Source organism: Triticum dicoccoides, chromosome 3A, assembly GCF_002162155.2.
Source record: "Triticum dicoccoides isolate Atlit2015 ecotype Zavitan chromosome 3A, WEW_v2.0, whole genome shotgun sequence".
In the NCBI taxonomy this organism is placed as follows: domain Eukaryota; kingdom Viridiplantae; phylum Streptophyta; class Magnoliopsida; order Poales; family Poaceae; genus Triticum; species Triticum dicoccoides.
This window is the reverse complement of record NC_041384.1, coordinates 33,617,347-33,624,026: the sequence shown is the minus strand read 5'-3', so window position 1 is coordinate 33,624,026 and position 6,680 is coordinate 33,617,347. Positions and strand designations below refer to the sequence as shown.

Genomic DNA, 6,680 nt, shown 5'->3' with positions numbered 1-6,680 from the left:
TTCCCCTCCCCATGATCCTGCATGCAAACAAAAAATCCAGGGAAGAAAAACCAGCAAAATCAGCCTAACTGAAACCTACTCCATCCCTCGCGCGGGTTATGTAGACCAATCCACAAAGCGAAGCGAAGGCGGCCGCACATTGCGTGCGCCCAGGTAATGGCCCCTCCTAAATGGCAAGCATCATAGATAAGCTGACACGGTATTCCCACCAGCCGCCTAGAGCCTCGATGCAACAGGGAGCGTCATTCTCTGGGAACTTATTAACTTGGAAGATAAGGAACACTATGTAGATGTAAATTCAAAGGTAGTAAAAAAATCGGCCGACGTCTCTTTCAGTCCACTCACATGCAAAAAACCAGGTGTTTTATATAGGGGAATAAAGCAAAAAAGAAGAAAAGAGAAGAAAAGTAACATTTCTAAAATGGTTACAAACATTTATGTTACTCCCTCCATTTTTGTATACAAGACCACTTCATATTTTTATGTCTAACTTTCACCATTAATTTTACCAACAAAATATGAGTCATATGCCACAAAAGTATGTCACTGGATGCACATTTTAGAGAACTTTTCGATGATATATTTTTTAGCGACATATAGCTCATATTTTGTTGATCAAAATTAAAAGTCGAAGTCTGACACCAAAAATAAAGTGGCATTGTATACATAAATATGTGAACATAAAAATAATAATATGTGAACAAGTTTCTTTATTTTCGTAAACATTTCTGTAAATTTCATGACCATTTTTTTTATGTTTAAAAAAATAATATATGTCATGAGCATTTTTTAAAAACTGTACATACAAATTTTTAAATAGTTATGGAATTTTAACGTATGCCATGAACATTTTTAAAAATTGAACAAACAAGGTTTTATACTTTACTGAACATTTGTAAACATATGAACATTTTTGGAAATGTTGTAAACATTTTTAATGGTTAAAAACACTATTTTACATGCCATGAACATTTTTCATAAATTTCAGGAATAATGTTTTACATCTCATTGAAGATGCTATAAATGTCATGATTTGTTTACATCTTGTGAACATTTTCAATGGTACCAACATGAATTAAAATGTCATGAACATTTTTTAGAAACGTGTGAACATATTATAAGTGCAATGACCTTTTTTCCCTTATTAAAATGTGTGAGCACTTTGTTTTTTTTAAATACAAAACCCCTTTATTAAGTGTGTGAGCACTTCTTTTGAGGTGCGTGAACATTTTGTAGGACTATATATAAACCGTTGCGTTCTCGCTAGCTGGGCCTGGGCTACAAACGAAGCAAGGCGAGGCGAGGCGAGGCAGACGCGCCCCTTCCACGTACGGGAGCGCGGCGTCTCCTGCTCCTCCTCCCGCGGAAGGCGGCGTCTGCTCCGGCGACGACCGCCTTCCCCTCCTCCAGCGACGACTGCCTTCCCCTCCTCCGGCGAAGCGCGGTGTCTTCTCCTCCCGCGACGGCTCCGCGAATCCGCCGCGCCGCGCGTTTCTCTGCTCGCGTGTGAGTCCGCGCTCGCTCCTCCCTCCTCCCCTTGCTAGGGTTTTAAGGGTTTAAGCGGCGAGGACTACGGGGGTAATCAGTCCAGTTCGTTTCCGTCCTGCAGTTAGGTGGAACGCAGGAGCGATTCCGGTGGCGGGGAGGGGTGGCCGCGGCTGCTGTCGGGGGTCGATTCTCACCGTACGCTTCGGTCTTCCTTTGCTGTCGTGGACTTCGGGTGTGCCGGTGGTGGCCACTGCCGTGGGATCGAGGTACTGCGCCCTGATACGAGCTCTGTTTCCCCCTTGCTTCATCTGCCCAGCGAATTGGTGCTTGAGGTCCTCGGATTTCGGCCCGGGTTTGTGGGTGCTGCCATGCCGTTCAACTTGTTTGTGCAGATTGAGTCGTTTGGGGGTTACATTCCTGTTTGTATGCTTATTAGTGTGTCTTCCTCAGTCTCAGATTGTACCAGATTGTCTTCTTATCACACAATTGAAATTAATTACAAAAGTTCCCTTGATCTGCTAGCATTTGAGTTCCATTCATTGTTTTTGGTGAACCATACGCCAAGTCATTGTCTGGCTTGTGGTATTAGTTTGTTGGATAATTAGTCAGCTGCTCCTTATGTAGCATTAGGTTTTGAAATCTCTCATTTAAGAAGGCACTGATTGTCTATTATCATACAGTTTCAGTACAAAGGTTTCCTTAATCACCTACGATTTGAGTTGCACACATTCTCTTCTTAGGTTTTGAACTAGCTTTGTTTGAGAGTTAGAAATTCAATCTAAATTTATTTCCGAAATAGGTATCAAACTGATAAGTAAATTTTTGCAGTGGCTTGACACTTGCTCTTTTAAGATTTAGCGCCCATTCCTCTTCTAGAATTAGATATCAAATTGATTAGTTTTATGCTCATATTCATTATACTCGTCCATTGTTTTGATTCCAAATGGTGTGGCAAGCCCCAAAGTTCCTACAAAACTGATATATTCACCTAGCTGTGATACTGATATGCATGATCACTTTTGTTTGATTTGGCTTAAATGTTTACCCATGTTTTTCTTTAATTCTTCATAAACTGTCAAATATGCTGCCTCTTTTTGGCCTCCTTTTGTTAGAACCATGTTGATGTTGATGCGCTCACTTTGCTTCATAACATTGCTACATGTGTAGTCTAGGGATAAGGTTGCAGCTAGTACATATATGCTTTGTTTTGTCTCAAACATAGTAGCTTTTGTTTCCTTTGCTTACAATCCTTTCAGGAATATAATTTTCTGTAAGTATGATGGTTTTACTCTTCAGTAACCTACTTCTTTCTGCTCTTGCATTGTATTTTAAATTATCCAGTCACCCAGCTCCTTGTAGCCGTGGACTTCGGGTGTTTCGGTGATGACTACTGCCATGGGCTAGAGGTGTTATCCCTGATACGAATTCGGTATGCCCCCTGCTTCATCCGCTCTGCTAATTGGTGCTTGAGGTCCCTAAATTTGGGCCCGGGTTTGTGGGTGATGCCTCGCGGTTCAACTTGTTTGTGCAGCTTGGGTCCTGGTTCCCTGTTTGGGGGTTAGTTTTTTGTTTGTTTGCTTATTAATTCATCTTCCATAGGGGTTTGGTTAACTAAAACTCTACTTCATGTAGGCTTTAGAATCTCTATTTCGGAATATAGCAAATTCTCTATCATGCAACTAGAATTAATTGCAAAAGTTCCCTTGATCTGCTACCATTTGAGTTTCATACATTGTTTTTGGTGAACTATACGTTAAGTCATTGTCTGGCTTGTGGTATTTGTTTGTTGGACAGTTAATCAGCTACTTCTTATGTATCATTAGGTTTTGAAATCTCTCATTTAAGAAGGTACTGATTGTCTATTGTCATATAGTTATCGTACAAAGGTTTTCTTAATCACCTACGATTTGAGTTCCACACATTCTCTTCTTAGGTTTTGAACTAGCTTTGTTTGAGAGTTAGAAATTCAATCTAGAAATTATTTCTGAAATAGATATCAAGCTGACAAGTAACTTTTTGCAATGGCTTGGCACTTGTTGTTTTAAGATTTAACACCCATTCCTCTTCTAGAAATAGATATCAAATTGATTAGTTGTACGCTCATATTCATTATACTCGTCCATCGTTTTGATTCCAAATGGTGTAGCAAGCCCCAACATTCCTACAAAACTGATATATTCACCTAGCAGTGATACCAATATGCATGATCACTGTTGTTTGATTTGGCTTAAATGTTTACCCATGTTCTTTTTATTTTTTTACAAACTGAGAGATATGTTGCCTCTTTTGGCCTCCTTTTGTTAGAATCATGTCGCTGTTGGGGCGCTCAGTTTGCTTCTTAAAATTGCTACATGTGTAGTCTAGGGATAAGGTTGCAGCTAGTACAGATTTGCTTTGTTTTGTCTTGAACATAGTACTTTTGTTTTCTTTGCTTAGAATCCTTTCAGGGATCTAGTTTTCTGCAAGGATGATGGTTTTGCTCTTCAGTAACCTACTTTTTTCTGCTCTTGCATGGTATTTTAATTATCTAGTCACCCAGCTCTGCACCCTGCTGTTAAACTCTGAAGTGTGGTGGGTTTGGGAAATTTCTGGATAACTCTATTCTTCTCTAGTCTGTACAATACATATACTGGTTTACATGGGCCACGTGGGCCAGACTTACTCGCACATATACGGCCCAACAAACTCTAATACTATTTCATACACTGGTTTTGGTGAACTGGCTGTGATTGGAGTAATTTGCTTATTTGACAAGTTGTAATACTCCCTCGGATATGTGTATTATTCGGCATTATGCATTTGCGCTTACTAATTGATTAGTCTGACATAATTAAATATTTTCTTCCAGTTATCAAGCAACTAAGGATCAAATATGGCGTCATGCCAAGAAAGAAAGCGGGCTGAGAGAGAGGGCAGGAAGAAAGTTGCACAAGCTTTCAAGGAAGGAGCTATTTGGAGGTTGAAATTACGTATTCTTACTTGGTTAATGTGGATTTTGCTATGCGCTGAGTGGATATCAACAAACCGGGTACATGATGGTCTGCGCATGGCAATTCTAGCAGCCCCATGGACAATCGGTATTCTCTATTGCTCTACGGATTGGGTCCGAGATGTTTGCTGGGTTCTTATGCTGTACATTTGGCCTCAATGGATGCTGAACCTAGTATGTATCCTCATCTTCCTAAATTTATTTCAGCGAATGGTGATATATTTCCCTTATAGAAATACTATAGAACCCCGCACTTGATGATCATGGACTAGTTTATACTCCCTCCTTATATTAGTTTACAGAGGGAGTACTATCTAGGAGAGCAAGAACTAATTTAGCAATCCTTATGTATCAAAGTTGCAGAATTCCTTTTTTTTTGTGTGTGTGTGTTTGGCCACTCACAGTTCTGTTTATAGTCATTAACATCACTGTTTTGTTTTGTGTGTTGCTCTATCTACTGCTTACAGTAATACTCCAATTTCTAGTAGTATTAAACTATTAATTCTGTTGCTTGAGTTAATAGATAGCAGAAACCAATCCTATCATGCTTAAACTAATATGCACCACAATTATTGGTTCGAAGCACATGTCTTTTCATAAGTTGTATGCAGCAAAATAACTTGATTTTTGTGTCTGTATGATCTAAAGATACCCGGAGAGAGATCAGTGAGACAGTATATAAACAAGTATGGAGTTGTTGGTACGCGCCCAATTGAGGGTGGTGGTTCAGCGGTCGTCTGCACCAAGTATGGTAGAATCTGTGGTCAGGGTTTATTAAGGTGATAACTGATGCTCATAATCGGCACCAAAGTTGGGGCGGGCAATTCACTATGGAGGATCTAAGGATGAGTGGACACCGCTGCCGCATTAAGCGTGAACCCATGTGTGATGGAAGTTTTGCCAATCTGCTATTAGATCTGTCCACGTTGGCTAGGCTATTGCTGGTAGATGAATTCAGAGATTCCCAAGGATATCCAATTAGTTATATCCAGGAACTGTACAACTTGATGGTCTCCCCTACAGTTGGTTCATGTCCTTCAAAGGCAAAGAAGGAAAAGTTCCTTAAATTCCTGCACAACCATCCAGCAGTCAAGTCACCAAGAGCAGTCACGATCCTCATAAGTGCAGTCTTCCAAGCCTTTAAATCAATGGGTCAAATAGAGAAACAGAAAGTTGATGACCTTGTGGCTAAGATCAAGCTTACTACTAAGGATTGGAGGGTAGATGCTGCGTTGAACTCGTTACTTAACAAGGTGTTGCTATTCAAGTACAACGACCCCAATAACACTCTGACCAGTTATGCTCCCAGTTCGTGTGACCTTTTTAGGTTCTTACGGAACTTCCAGCAGCATGGCGGGGATGTAAGTTTTCTCATAATTCGAGTAATCCACACGCTTGTATTTTAGTTGTCGTCTGAAATAACGATATATGTTGTGCTTGACAGGCCAATCAGGGTGATAAAAAACAAAACATCTCTAACCTTGAGGAACTGGAGTATATTGCTTCATACAGATTTCCAACTTTCGTATCTACGCTTATTGAAGATCTTGTTATGGTGTTGGATATGCAGGGGATGTAAGTCTAAAGTTTGATTTTGTTTGCTCTATTCAAAACTGATGTTCCATCATAACTGATTTGTTATGCAGGTTACAATATGCTTGGGAGAACTACACGTGTTCAGCTTAGAGACTCACGGTAACGAAAGGTAATTCTATCTACTTTAGAGAACATGGAAAAAGTCGTGCTTTCAACATGTCCCAGGTTTGGTGGTCCTGACACTTGTTTTTTTTTGGTTGAAATTGCAGAGAGAACACTAAGTGAGAAGTGATTGTCAAGGACATGAGACCTGGGCATGTGGTTGAAATTGCAGAGAACAAGTGAGAAGCGATTGGCATGCAGGCCTGGACATGTTCTGAGTTGACGAAGAATTAGTTGTTAGCACTCAATTGCAGAGCGATCAGATTAGCTTTCTTGTCCTGATGCAGGGTATATCGTCTGTTTAGATGTATGTGCTTATTTTTGGTCACTGACCATTGCTTCGGTTAGCATTCGATCTGTTTCAGACTAATAGAATTAGATGTTAGCACGCTGTCTTAGTTTTTGGTCACTGAACATTGCTTCGGTTAGCACTCAATCTGTTTCAGACTTCTAGAATTAGCTTTTAGCATGCTGTATGACTACGCTCTCTCTTGAATGAGGACAC

The 6,680-nt window shown here is 40.2% G+C and overlaps 1 pseudogene; it reads left to right on the top strand.

Annotated features, from left to right (window-relative positions):
• Window positions 1-1,653: 1,653 nt before the first annotated feature.
• On the top strand, window positions 1,654-6,680 carry LOC119271094 (annotated as a pseudogene).